This window comes from Caretta caretta, chromosome 2, assembly GCF_965140235.1.
Source record: "Caretta caretta isolate rCarCar2 chromosome 2, rCarCar1.hap1, whole genome shotgun sequence".
Classification (NCBI taxonomy): domain Eukaryota; kingdom Metazoa; phylum Chordata; order Testudines; family Cheloniidae; genus Caretta; species Caretta caretta.
In genome coordinates this window covers 28,568,341-28,583,846 of record NC_134207.1, presented here as the reverse complement: position 1 = coordinate 28,583,846, position 15,506 = coordinate 28,568,341, and the positions used below count along the sequence as shown (strand labels likewise).

General features: G+C 39.3%; 1 long non-coding RNA gene across 1 annotated transcript; it reads left to right on the top strand.

Moving 5' to 3' along the window:
- Positions 1-9,730: 9,730 nt before the first annotated feature.
- On the top strand, positions 9,731-11,948 carry LOC125632776 (uncharacterized). Its single transcript, XR_007355411.2, has 3 exons — positions 9,731-9,799; positions 11,069-11,203; positions 11,310-11,948. It is a non-coding gene; the product is annotated as an uncharacterized LOC125632776 (long non-coding RNA).
- The last annotated feature ends 3,558 nt before the right edge of the window (positions 11,949-15,506 follow it).

The window sequence follows — 15,506 nt, the reverse complement described above, 5'->3', positions numbered from 1 at the left end:
AGAAAATGTTTTTTTTTCTTCTGGCAGTATTATAAAATATTATAATACAATTAATAGTCAGACCTTTTAGAACATACTGTATCAATCACAGGTATTCATTAGAACCGTAAAGTACTGTAATCCTGTTAAATTCACACTTGATACTTTTATATATATTAACAGTTGTGTATGCTTGTAGGAAGTTTTGAGTTGTATCACTCTTTTGATAAATGCTCAGTAACTCATCCATCTAATATCAGTTAGAGTGTTTTGTTTTAGAAACTGAAAATTCCCAAAGGAGATATATATACATGGTTTTAAATTGTAATATATCCAGTGTTATTTTTTTTCAGTCTGAATTATACCAGGCCTCCATTTTTGCTCCTCTGATTTTGTGTGTGCAAATAATTGCAGGCCCAATGTGTGTGTGTCTCTCTCACTCCCACAATAAATCTGGGCAAAATTTTTGCCCAAAACTTTCAGTGACAAATGTATATTCCACAACACCAAAAGGTTTAATGAACTCTTGTCATTCACTGAATTCCTTGTTAAAGAATAGAAAAAAAAATCCTTAATGAAATTGAAAAAAAAAATTTTTAAATGAAACATTTTAATTTTTTGGTTTGAAAAAATATTTCAAAATTTTCTTTATTTTAAAACATTCAAAAATGTTATAAAAGGCTAAATTAAATGTTTTGATTTTGTCAAAACATAACATTTTTCAACTTCTCATTCACTGAAGATATCTGGTTTTGATTTGACTCAATTTTTTTCAATTTTTCCATATTGCCAGCAAACAGAAAAATCTATTATTTGCACAGCGTGAGCTCACGCTCTCTCTCTGTGATTTGCTCCTATAGTTAAGGTCTTTACAAGTTTAGGCACCAGATTTATGAACTGAAATACATATCTCAAATGATTTAGGCCAATGGTATATGTTATGGGGTTCCCAAGGTGCAACCTGGATTGTGGGACCGCTGAACCCTCTGTCTCACCATTTTGTGGTATCCCTCTCACACTGTGATGCTATGTTAAGCAACAAACCTCTGGCAGGTACTGCACTTACACAGACATCCACAGACATGGACGCACCCAACTGAGTTACATGCATGATCTCTCAGCCACTCATGAACCATCAATAGGGAGGCTCCAGCCAATTCCCCCTAGCCTCCCAGACTTGCACCCCAAAACTGAACTATCTTGCACTGGTCAGAAGCCTGGCCAGTATAAGATGGTGTTGGTTTTTTTTTAAACCCAGTTTGCCCCTCCATCGATGTGGAGAGGACACACTAACCTTTGTAAACTGAGCTGAGATTTCTCAAGCACTTCAAGCAAAACACACTGTTTTAGGTAAAAATATAAAACATTTATTAACTACAGAAAGATAGAGTTTAAGTGATTATAGGTAGCAGGCATAGAAATCAGAGTTGGTTACTTAAGAAACAGAAATAAATTTGCAGTCTGAATTCTAGAAACTAAACCGGATTTGAATCAAGCAGTGTGTCACCCTGACAGATGGTACAAACAGGTCACAGATCCTCAATGCACAGGCTGGAACTGCCTTTCAGCCTGGGACCATCCTCCCACAATTCAAAGTCTTTGTCCTCCAGAATGTCTCCAGGTGTTGAGTTGTGGGGCGAGTGAGGCCAAGTGATGATGTCACTTGCCCTCTTTTATAGTTTCTTCCAGCTTGCTGGAAAGATGAATACTTGTGACATGGGGATTCACCCCCACTGGTCAATCAATCTCTATTGTCTATGTGCTCTCTCTGAAAAGTCTTCTGGGATGGCCATTGGGGGAATGGATTTGCTTTAGTGGGTCTTCAGCATGTCTAGCTACTCCACTGTTGAACCTGAAAGGCTGGTTGTGGGTGTTTTCAACCTCACAACATATTTTATTAACACATACATAGCAAAACTTCACATACAATGATAGCATATACAGTCCAATAGGATATTAATGTTGAACAGATCAAGACTTTTAAAGTATCTCACAAGGCATATTTTGAACAAACTGTATCATAATTATATAACAGTGGTGAATATGGGAGTGCCAGGGTGCCACTCTGAGGTACAGAGTGCCACAGTGTCCAACCTTATTACACAAGAAGGCCACATAAACTTAAGCACAACCTTATGTGGGCCAAACAGATTCTACATAGTTTAATAAGATTTAAAGTCCCCTGTATTGATTTATATCAGGGATTGTCAAACTTTGGCACTTGGCCCATCAGGGAAATCTGCTGGCGGGCAGGGACAGTTTGTTTACCTGCAGCGTCTGCAGCTTCAGCTGATTGCAGCTCCAACTGGCTGCGGTTTGCCGTTTCAGGCCAATGGGGGCTGCGGGAAGCGGTGTGAGGTGCTGGACGTGCTGGACGCTGCTTCCCACAGGCCCCATTGGCCTGGAATGGAGAACTGTGGCCAGTGGGAGCTGCGATTGGCCGAACCTGTGGACGCTGCAGGTAAACAAACTGTCCCAGCCTGCCAGTGGCTTTCCCTGATGGGCCGCGTGCCAAAGGTTGCTGATCCCTGATTTATATTTTAAGTTCAGCTTGTTTCATATGTACTTAGTTAGTTAGTTTTGTTTCTGTGTACAGTATTCTATTTACACACTTGTTAAGGTTCCTCCCCCACTCTGAACTCTAGGGTACAGATGTGGGGACCTGCATGAAAAACCTCCTAAGCTTATCTTTACCAGCTTAGGTCAAAACTTCCCCAAGGTACAAAATATTCCACCCGTTGTCCTTGGACTGGCCGCTACCACCACCAAACTAATACTGGTTACTGGGGAAGAGCTGTTTGGACGCGTCCTTCCCCCCAAAATACTTCCCAAAACCTTACACCCCACTTCCTGGACAAGGTTTGGTAAAAAGCCTCACCAATTTGCCTAGGTGACTACAGATCCAGACCCTTGGATCTTAAGAACAATGAACAATCCTCCCAACACTTGCACCCCCCCTTTCCTGGGAAATGTTGGATAAAAAGCCTCACCAATTTGCATAGGTGACCACAGACCCAAACCCTTGGATCTGAGAACAATGAAAAAGCATTCAGTTTTTTACTAGAAGACTTTTAATAAAAAATAGAAATAAAGAAATCCCCCCTGTAAAATCAGGATGGTAGATATCTTACAGGGTAATTAGATTCAAAAACATAGAGAACCCCTCTAGGCAAAACCTTAAGTTACAAAAAAGATACACAGACAGAAATAGTTATTCTATTCAGCACAATTCTTTTCTCAGCCATTTAAAGAAATCATAATCTAACACATACCTAGCTAGATTACTTACTAAAAGTTCTAAGACTCCATTCCTGGTCTATCCCTGGCAAAGACCCAGCATACAGACAGACACAGACCCTTTGTTTCTCTCCCTCCTCCCAGCTTTTGAAAGTATCTTGTCTCCTCATTGGTCATTTTGGTCAGGTGCCAGCGAGGTTACCTTTAGCTCCTTAACCCTTTACAGGTGAGAGGAGCTTTCCCCTGGCCAGGAGGGGTTTCAAAGGGGTTTACCCTTCCCTTTATATTTATGACACTTGTGTAAACTAAAATGATGTAAACATGATGACGAAATGCTAAAGAATCTGCCACTAGTATATTGTGTGGAAGCTGTCTGTCAGTCTTATGAAATGCTCTGGTGGCCCATGTGTGGCCTGCTGGCCTTAGGTTGGACATTCCTAATTTAGGCTGTGCTCCCGCAATAAGGTCCACATGACTGGACCCGGGCACAGCCGTAAGGATCTGCCTGCATAGATCTCATTTCAAGAACCAGGCTTCATATTGTACCGGTACTCATTCACCCCACTCCACCCCCTTAAAATACAAAGTCCAAAATATGTTAGTTCTGAAAATCTGGCCCTAATACTAGTGATAGCGTAGTAATAATACATTATTGGGTCTTTGGGAATGCATATGGAAATGTATTAGTTATTTCGTTATTTGAAAGTGCCAGACCATCATCCATGTAATTTTTAATTCTTCTAATCTGTGTTTAATTAAATAACCATCTGCCAAAAGAGAGCAATAACAGCGTTGTATAAATACCTGTAGGCATTATTTGTCTACAGTGCTGCTCAATTTTACAAAGGGAGCTCATAAGGTCTTACATTAGCATTACCTTAATAATTGCAAAGCATTATTCATGCATCTTAAAATATTAGTCAAACCTATGTCCTTTGTTAACTTATTGATGTTTTATATGAACAGTGCCTGTGCCTTTGTGACTTTAGTTGACTCCAAGAGAGCATCTGATATTTAACAGGGAAATTATGTTTTCCTCCTCCTCTAAGATGGAATTTCTCCTAAGGTAGATAAGGTTATCAAAGTCCTCTATAGTATCTCTAAAAGCACTGTGCTGTTTGATGGATACCAATCTGCATAATTCAATGTGACTAGTGGGGTGTTGCAAGGAAATATTCTGGCCCAATTTCTTTTCATCGTTGTCACACTGACTAAGTCAGATGAAACTCTGAAAGCAACTTGAGACTCGTTACTCAGCCCAGGCAAGTCCCACGGGCACTCTACCAAGATCCTGAAGAATCTGTGCTGATCCTACAGCTCTTCCCGAGGACAGCTCTAACTGTGCACAGCAGTTTTCAAATACTTCATGGTAACATGGTGAAGGTGAACCACTAGGCCAGCATACTTAATGGACAAATGTCATTATAAATAGCTACAATAACTCCCAGTTCCATCTGCACAGTGACCTGATGGTGCACTTCCTCTGAATTAGTTATTCCCATTTGATGTAGTGTTGTTAAATCGTCTGTGTTTACTTTTGCTTGAGTGAGTACATGGCATGTTGAAGAGAGAAGATTCAGAAGTCACCCCTAATAGAAAGTCTTGGTCGTGGTGAAATTCCACTGTATATTTTTGTGTGTGGAGGGGAGGTCTTGCAAATACACTATATAAGGGAACCCATCCCACTTAGTGCCATGGACTGGAGCTGTGTTCCATTCAGAGGTGCACAGATGAGGATTTGGGAAGTGAGTGGGGAGAGTGTGGCCATTGGATCTAAGATTGTGTAGAACCACTGGCCACCACACACACACACAGACACACACACGTAAGGTTTCACAGGGGTTTCAGAGCATCCATATAGTTATATTCTATCACCTCTAATCATGCAAGAGCACTGCACTAAAAAGGATTTTAACATCTTTACTATCAATTCACAAACATCAATTCATTTGTTCAATAAAACAAAGTATTTACTTACCAAATACCTAAATGCAATATAGTGAGAAAAGCTATCGGTAGCTCACTGGGGAGATATTTTTTGTTGAGATACAGTTTATGCAACTGTATTAAAACCTCTTTAGTTTTTAGAGAGATTTTCATAGAAGCCTTTTACATTTTGGTAGACCCTTATTGTTTCATCCTATTACATGCTATAGGATTTTCCCATAAGTGGTCCCCTAGCTTCTGTGGCAATATTCCCTTCCAGAGCAATCCTGGCTAAAGATTCAGCAGCTTTTCACAGCTACTACCTCCCAACTCTGGTAAACTTTCAGCTTCCAAGCCCTATTTCAGCAAAGCACTTAAGCATATATTTAACTTTAAAAATCTGCTTAAATACTTTGCTATATAAGTGGCCTGAACACCTCTGCTGGGTTTTCTTCCAACAGATAGTGAAAACTCCAGGTTAATTCCTTCCATCTCTTTCCCCCACGTCTGCTTTGCCAGTATAGCCTCCTCGATTCCTGTTCTTTTTTCATTCAACTTCCCAAATACATAAAATCAGGAAAATACTCAACCCACACACACAAAAAGGGGAAAAGATAGAGAGCTCAGCATATGAAATGCATACACAAACCTCTTAAATCTTCAGAATTCCAACATCCAGCAGGAGTCCATAATGAGATTACTAGATTAATAGATATAAAGCCAGAAGGGATCACTGTGATCATCTAGTCTGTCCTCCTGCATAAAACTTCCCTGAATTAATTCACCTGAACTAGAATATATCTTTTTTTTAAAAATCAATCTTGATTTTAAAATTGCCAGTGATGAAGAATGCAGTATGATGTATGTTTCTTTATGTGCTTCAGTAAAATACCCAGAATGTTTATTTCAGCTAGCAGATATTTAACAGCAGTTCTGATGCCTGTGTACTGAGAACAAATTGAAAGTTTTGGCCATGCTTGTGTTTGTGAGTGTACACTTTCCTTTTTTGCATTGTGGTTGTTGCAGGTTAGAATGGTGGAAGCCTCCTAATTGTGGATTTTTGTTTGGGTTGTAATACTAAGCTCTAAATTCAGCTGTTGAGTTTAGCATGTGTGTGTTGGTGGCCTGATGTACAGGTCACACTAGTTGACCTAGTGGTCCCAGATGGTCTTAAAGTTTATGATTCTGTGACTAAATAGATTGCATCTATATTTCTACAGCTTTTCTTTTCTCAAATTCCAAAGCATCCATGCAAGTTCCCTTCTTTCACAGGGAACATCCTGGCAACTCCAAGCATTGTGCTGGTTACATGAGGAAATTATGTCCTCAGCAAGTACAATGTATTCTTTAACCTTCATCTTCACATTTTGCATTGTTAAATGGCACAAAGCACAAAGTAAGTTTGCTGAATAAACAAACAACTTGCTTATAGTGGGAGTGAAAAACAGCATTTGGGTAAAAGTGATTTTTTTTTCCTTCAAATTGTTTCAAAACTGAGAAGTAAAATTCTATCATTTCTGCTTTATATGTGAAATGTTTTCCACAGATCACGTAGGAACATTAATCTCAGACACTAGACCTTTTTCTTTTTGAAATGCTAAATTTTAAATTTAAGACATTAGATCTGTATGTAATTTCTGTAGGTAGCAATAAATTTTTTGCACAATTTCATAGGCCTCAAACTAAAAGCTAGAGGGCATGACCAAAGACAGGCACTTGTATCCTGAAGTAAGTTTTCTAAAAGGATCACAGATTTCCAAGTATATTTATATTACTACTGCAGACTTTAGGAAAGTGTTTTAAAGATTTTAAACTTCTGCCAAAATAATCAGTGTTCAAATGCAGTAAAATACCTAAGGATCTGTAATCATTTCCTACACAAGCCTACACTGAAATACCTTACAAAATATGCAATTTTGTTACATTTATTACTTAGGAAGTTTTGCAATAAAATATTACTTTGATTTTGGTGTGATAAAATTTAATGTGCTCTAATTATTGTTAGAGCTAAGTCATATTTTTAGAACAAATGAGAACTGTTCTGTATTGACAGATTTTTAAATTAACCAGAAACTGTTCATGTGTTCGACAGCAGTGTGACAAATCAAAAGCACATGCAGGATGGTAGCAACAATAAAGAGCTTCTAAAAATTCATAGGTCTTGTCTCACAGTAAATTTAAGATCAACTACCTTTATCAGCTGTATAAATTTATCTAAATTTGTTCCATTATCATCTTTATCATTGTCAGGTTCTGTCAGCTCACTGTTGAGGAAAGAATTGGAATTCTTATTATCCAGATTCCACTTCTCTGCAGGGCTCTCCATTCATGCTGCCTGTTTTTTAATTTATTATGTAATCTCCCTACTTGGGCATTTTATATACATTTATTTCACTTTCACTATTCCTCCTAGTAACCACATACTCACCATCATCTGTTTCTCTTGATATCTTACTGGTGTTTCTTTCATATGTTATTGATTTATCCAATCAATTGTAAACAGAACGGAGTACTTGTGGCACCTTAGAGACTAACCAATTTATTGGAGCATAAGCTTTCGTGAGCTACAGCCCACTTCATCGGATGCATCCTGTGGAAAGACAATCAATTGTGTTTGTCATAGAGAAACAAAATGGCATTTTGTGCTCTCACTTCTCAGGCTAGTATAAACCGGAGTTTCCAAGTTCTGTTTGATTGTGTCTACACTCGGGATTGTCAGAAATCATGTCACTGGTGCTTTCGCGCCAGCACTCACAAAAGTACTCTGAAACTTGATGAGGGATGGTTCTCAGAACCTGGGCTCCAGCCTGAGCAGGAATGTCTATACTTCTAATTTTAGACCCATAGGTCAAACCTCACAAGCCCAAGTCTGTTGAGCCAGACTCTGAGACTTGTTGCCATGGGTGTTTTTGTTTTGTTTTTGCTGTACCCTACACCTGCTTAGAGCAAGTCTAGAAGAAAAAGCCATTAATAAATCTCCATTAACACTTCTATTATTGCTAGTATTGGTGCTTCAGGTAGAATTGCTAAAACTTCTCAGTGAAAAGGTGTTAGGACAAATTTCTAACCATAAGCCATTAAGGGATTCATAGAATCATCAATACGTAGGGCTGGAAGGGACCTCAAGAAGTAATCAAGTCCAAGACCTTGTGCTGAGGCAGGACCAAGTAAACCTAGAACATTCATGACTGGTATTTGTCCAATGTCTTCCTAAGAACCTCGAATGGTGGGGATTCTACAAGCTCCCTTGGAAGCCTAATCCAGAGCTTACCTATCCTTATAATTAGAAAGTTTTTTTTTCCTAATATCTGTATCTCCCTTCCTGTAGATTAAGCCTGTTACTTCTTGTCCTACCTTCAGTGCTCTTGGAGAACACTTAATCACCATCCCCTTAACATATGTGAAGGCTATCAGCCCCCTCCCCCCTCAGTCTTATTTTCTCCAGACTCAACTTGCCAGGCTTTTTTAACCTTTCTTGATAGGTCATGTTTGCTAAACATCATTTTTGTAGTTCTCCTCTTGACTCTCTCCTGTTTGTCCACATATACTGATATTCCCCCATGCTGATTTTAACTGACTGTTCAGAGCAATATCTAAGGAGGACTTTTACTGGTGAATATTGTCTGCCTTTCTGCCATGCAAGCTCCATGCATATGTAGAAGGGCAATCACATATTTTTCATGCCAGCGTACAGGGCCTCATACATCAAAGATTCTCTGCAGGTGAGGAGTTTGCTGTCTGCTCAATCCTTTCCCACAGACTTTTTTCATAGACATATATAGTCAAGTCTACAATAGTGTATATTTGTTCATCTGCTCCAAAAGTTCATTTATTATCACACAGAGGTGGTCTCTTGTAGAGAGAAATAAATGAAAGTCTGCTTCTTATCACTGTTGAAATACGGTTATAGTGTGTATCTTTCACTATCTTAGCAGAAATGTCACTATATGAAATGAAGGAGAATAATACTTGTCATGCTGGTGTTCCCTTCGCCAAGCTGCGATAACATTCTGATTGCTTCAGGTTGCTTTTTCTCTATAATTTTCCACTATTGGCTTTGAGAGAGAATATTTCCTATTGCCCCATCACTAGTTGTATTTCCCAATACCTTTTTATCTTAAAACTATCTTTACTCATTATATTTTTTCTGATGTCATCCTTTATTTTTCTCTTTGGTATATGAAATACAAACTCTGCAAGACCCTCTCATAAAAATCACAGAAATGTAGGACTGGAAAGAGACCTTGATAAGTCATCTAGTCCAGTCATCTGCACAGAGGCATGAATAATTGTTCTGTACACCGTCTGATAGGGTGTTTGTCTAACCTGTTCTTAAAAACTTCCAATGACAGAGATTCCACAACCTCCTACATAATTTTACAGTGTTTAACTACCCTTACAGTTAGGAAATTTTTCCTAATGTCTAACCTAAATCTCCCTTCCTGCAATTTAAGCCCATTACTTCTTGTCCTGTCTGCAATGGTTAGGAGAACAATATATCACCCTGCCTCTTTTATAATAACCTTATACATACTTGAAGTCTATTATCATGGACGGTTCTCTTTATCAAACTTTTCTTCTATCTCAGGTTCCTAGTTTCATTACATTTGTTTCTTTGGCAAGAACATGGAAATCCTGCATCATCTGTGTGAAAAAGGTAGTGTGTTCATGAACATAGGGCTTGATTCATCACAGCATTATTCCAGTTTCATTCTTTTGTTTTGTCATTATAAAACTAGAGTAGTTAATATGGCCCAGTCTACAATAGCTATTAATTCACTAGCAGCAATTCATTAGCTAAATTTTTAATCCAAGACAGATCCTAAGTAATCTATTAGATTTTTCTATCACAGAAAAAAATGAATTTTGTAATTCTAGTGAGGAAATCCATTCAGATCAAAATATCCTAAGGAGAGAGTGTAGGAGATAGAGCTTTATTGGCAACTGGCCCATTGGAGTGAATTGCACCCTGAAGGCAATGTGGAACTTGCTTCTGGGATTATATCAGAATGACCGGAAACCTCATTGCCTTCACTGTGAAATTCACCCTAGTGTAAAGGACCAGCACAATTCCAATGCACCTATTAAGCCCCGTTCTGGTGTCTTATGTGGAACTTTAGCAATGCATACATCTTTGTTACTCTACACATGAGTGAATTTTACCCTAAGAGAAAAATGCAAACCCCACTTCTCTGGCCTAGCTTTCCTACTACAATACCAGCAGAACTCATAACAGAAAGAAATACCTGCAAATTGGGATTAGGGGAGAGAGGGCTTCAGAGATCTTAAGTGTTCAGACAGTAGGGTGATGGTACTGTATATATAGAGAAAATGGCAACCTCCATCTCAAAAATGAGGGATTTTGAGTGGTGCAAAATTTGAATCAGTTCTTCTCCCCTTCAAGTCTTGTGTTTTGTCATTCTCTCTGTTGGGGCCCTTTGCTACAGAGTTTAATTCTTGCATACTGGATGGGGTCTGGGAAACTTCTATAGCACTGGAAATGTAAGCAGAGTTTCCTGGATATCATCATTGCCATCTGTTACTTATTGGGAGATGACTTAGAGTCCTATTGTCATGAAAGGAACACGACTGCTATGGGACATTGGGGAAAAGGCATCTCTGTTGCTTCATTAAAATTAATTTTGCTGAGTTTACAAAGCTCCAAGCAGCCCTGGCTGGAATTTTCCGCAACCCTTTCCCAGTAGAACACTCAGGGCAGGATCACTTTATACCTTTGTGCCCACAAGCTGTACATAAGCGAATACTCAAATATGAAAGAGTATTACAATCTTGGAGAACTGCCAGGCATTTGCTTTCGTGAGCTACAGCTCACTTCAGTGAGCTGTAGCTCACGAAAGCTCATGCTCAAATAAATTGGTTAGTCTCTAAGGTGCCACAAGTACTCCTTTTCTTTTTGCGAATACAGACTAACACGGCTGTTCCTCTGAAACCTGCCAGGCATTGTTGCTGAAGAAAGGGCAGCTATCGGTGGCCTAGAAGAGATACCAGTCCTGTCAACATTTGTGACAGCTGTTGCCTAGGAGGAGGAGAGAGATGGGAGGTACAGTAAAAATAAGAAAAAACCTATAGGAAAAATTGAGTTGATATTATTGTTCCTGCTGTCTTTATTTCTGTCTCTTTTTAATTATTTTAAATTTCTTTGCCAGAATATGATTTTTTTAAATCAAGACTGGATGCCAGTTGAAAGGATACGTTATCACTGAGACAGATGTTATGGACTTTTAGAAATGAGGGGGTGAGATTTTCTGGCCTGCATTAATCAGGAGGTCAGACTAAATCAGAATGATCCCTTCTGGCCTTAAAAAAAAAATCTATGAATCTCTGAACAGTTGTAGTACTATTAAATAGTGAATGGATTACATCCTCAGTACAGAGTAAAAGAACTAAACCCACACAGTCTGTCTGGTAAATATTACCAGATAAGGCCACAAACCTCACAGCCTCCCACACTATCAAGACATCTGCTATCACTACAGGATGGAGAGGTTCAAAACAAGTTCACCTTCAAAGAACATGGAGATGGTGAGCAGAAGAGTTATTATGAGAGAGGTTCACAAGACATGGCCAAAAGATATCAAAATATTAGAAGGTTTGGACAAGCTTCAGGTAATCTTGGAAATTTTTGGAGGCTGATCCAGATCAAACTAAAGCCCCAGTTCAGCAAAGTACTTAAGATAAGAATTTGATATTTTCAATTTGATTTAGTCACATGCTTTAAGTGTTTCACTGAATTTGGGTCACAAGTCTCCAAATCTTTTGAAATTTGCCCATCACTAATGGTAGTAATCCTGCAAAAATTACATAGAACTTTAAATATGGAGAAAACTAGGCCCACTGAATGCATCACACTGTCTTCACAAGTGAAACCTGCCTTTCTGCAATGATCTTCATCTTGTCCATTTATATTATGAAATATTAAATTGAAGTTCATGCTTGTGTGATGAGTGAAGTTTTTCAAACAATCTCCACGTTGATATTTGTTGTATTTATAGTGCATATTATACAAGGTCTCTGGTCTTGTTTGCCAGTGTATTGCAATTCACAACTGGATTCTATCAGAAATAAAAGAGAGCCAGGTGTTGGGATTCCTTCCGAGAACTTTTTCCACTCTACTTCCCAAAAAACTCAGTTCGACTCCAGCCTTTGTCACTTAGGTATCTTTATTCGGCATACAGAAAAGCTGTGCTGAGTTGATCAGGCTCAAACGTGCAGGTGGGGAATTGATGGATGCAGAATACATCACAGCTCCAAAGTTACATAGAAATTGTCTCCCTTTATATACATTACATATCTCATTTGCTATACGTTGCATCACACTTTTTGACTTTTGCAAAAAATAATCACAGTGCAGCATGCACTGTCCATGCATTGTCCATGTTCAACCTCCTCTTTACCATCTCTCTACATTATCTTATTCATTGTTTTCTTTTTTGTAGTAGGACCCTGGATGTTCTCCCTGTTATCTTAGCTGGTCCAGACATTCTGTCTTTTTAGGTAAATAATCTGTTTACCTCCTAAATTCTACCTTTCAAGAAATGGGGCTCCCTCCATGTGTTAATCACACATATGAGGCCTTGTCTCAACTACGCAGAGTTCCAAGGGTCATTCTTGAATTTGCACTTCCCAAGCTCTGAGTAGAAGAACACCCATTGCAATTTTTAAATTGTCTGTTTGACTCAATGACAATTTCTAGTAATTTTTATCATAATGTTGGGAACAGAAAAATGATGTAAATTAAATTGCATTCCTGTGTTATTTCATGTCTTGGTTAAAAGCAAATTACAGAGTACTTGATTCAGTTTACCTCCCGTATGTTATAGGTAAGTGTCTTACTTTTGCATCAGGATTCACTAGTGCACCCATGCAAAATTTCATTGAAATCAGTGACTACAGTGGGAGAGGTGCATAAGAACTTCAGCCCTAAGTCCCATGAAAATAGTAATACTCACAAGTATCTAATTACTTCATTGACAAATATTTTTCCTTGACAAATCAGCATAACTGTTAGTGCTGAAAATTAAAAGTACTGTAATAAAATGGCTGCTAAAATGGCAAGAAATAGACTACATAAAAATAAATAAAAAAACAAATAGCCAGAACAAAGAAATGTAATTATTATTAAACATAAGTCAGTCATTCAGTAGTTTGTCTCTCAGTTACCCAAGATGATGAGCAATGACCCTTCTGTTGTTATAAATATTTTCATGGGTTTGAATTACATGTAAGTCGCTGTATAAAAAGAAATGTATCTGCACAACATGAACTGATTACAGCAATGGCAGAAACATAAACAAACAGCATAGGTCTAAACAAAATAAATTTTCTGAGACAAATTTGATTGCTTCTTTTGAAAAAATTACAAGATTTGTGGATGCAGATAACTCAGCAGATCTAATCTATTTAGATTCTAGTAAAGCATTTGATGCTGTGTTATGAAATCCTACTCCCAAAATTAATTCAAAATGATTTGGATAAAAATACTGCCGTGTAGACTGAAAAACAGTTGAAAGGTCATAAAAAATAATGATAAGCACTGAATTTTAAGCTTGTGGCAAGATGGCCAATTTTAGTCTGGTGGGTCCTGCACTTTCCTTGGCGGGGAGCTAAGAAGCCACCCTTTGCCCCTACTCTTGGGTGCCGAGGGCCCCATTACTAGCCTGGGAAGTTGGTAGAGGAGGGAAGCAGGGGAGGGATCTGGGTTTGCTCCTTGCTCTGAGTCCCAGCCCCTCTCACCCTCATCCCCCTTAAGTGGGATTACCATCAGTCCTTAGATGCTGGGGGGAAGGGAGTCTCCCTTACTTCAATTCTCAGGTCTTCCAAATCTCTCAACACACCTCCAAGCTCCAGTCCTCCCTCCTCCTCCTCTGTCTGCCTGACCGGGGGGGGGGGTTATTAGGTTACTACAGGGCCTTAATTGACTGCAGGTGCTCCAATTAACCTGCAGCCACCTTCCCTAGTCTACAGGGGACCACGCCTTAATTAGCCTTGAGTTTATATATTTCCCCTCTAGCACTCTCCCACTGCTCCCTGGCCCTCCTGTATCACAAGCTACAGAGAAGTTTCTAATAGAATAATTGGTATTAGGTCCCTCCTTAATTCATGTGTTCACTAGTGATCTAAATAACACCTCTACACCGACATTCCACACAAAGTTGGACTACAAGCCGTCAGGAACAGTATCCCTGATAATGTCACAGCAAACCTGGTGGCTGAACTTTGTGACTTTGTCCTCACCCATAACTATTTTGCATTTGGGGACAATGTATACCTTCAAATCAGCAGCACTGCTATGGGTACCCACATGGCCCCACAGTATGCCAACATTTTTAGGGCTGACTTAGAACAATGCTTCCTCAGCTCTCGTCCCATAATACCCCTACTCTACTTGCGCTACATTGATGACATCTTCATCATCTGGACCCATGGAAAAGTAGCCCTTGAGGAATTCCACCATGATTTCAACAATTTCCATCCCACCATCAACCTCAGCCTGGACCAGTCCACACAAGAGATCCACTTCCTGGACTCTACAGTACTAATAAGCAATGGTCACATAAACACCACCCTATACTGGAAACCTACTGACCGCTATACTTACCTACATGCCTCCAGCTTTCATCCAGACCACACCACACAATCCATTGTCTACAGCCAAGTGCTACGATACAACCACATTTGCTCCACCCCCGCAGACAGAGACAAACACCTACAAGATCTCTATCAAGCATTCTTACAACTACAATACCCACCTGCTGAAGTGAAGAAACAGATTGACAGAGCTAGAAGAGTACCCAGAAGTCACCTTTTACAGGACAGGCCCAACAAAGAAAATAACAGAACGCCACTAGCCATCACCTTCAGCCCCAAACTAAAACCTCTCCAACGCATCATTAAAGATCTACAACCTATCCTGAAGGATGACCCATCACTCTCACAGATCTTGGGAGACAGGCCAGTCCTTGCTTACAGACAGCCCCCCAACCTGAAGCAAATACTCACCACACAACAGAACCACTAACCCAGGAACCTATCCTTGCAACAAAGCCCGTTGCCAACTGTGTCCAAATATCTATTCAGGGGACACCATCATAGGGCCTAATCACATCAGCCGCACTATCAGAGGCTTGTTCACCTGCACATCTACCAATGTGATATATGCCATCATGTGCCAGCAATGCCCCTCTGCCATGTACATTGTTCAAACTCGACAGTCTCTACGTAAAAGAATAAATGGACACAAATCAGATGTCAAGAATTATAACATTCATAAACCAGTTGGAGAACACTTCAATCTCTTTGGTCACTCGATTACAAACCTAAAAGTGGCAATTCCTGAACAAAAA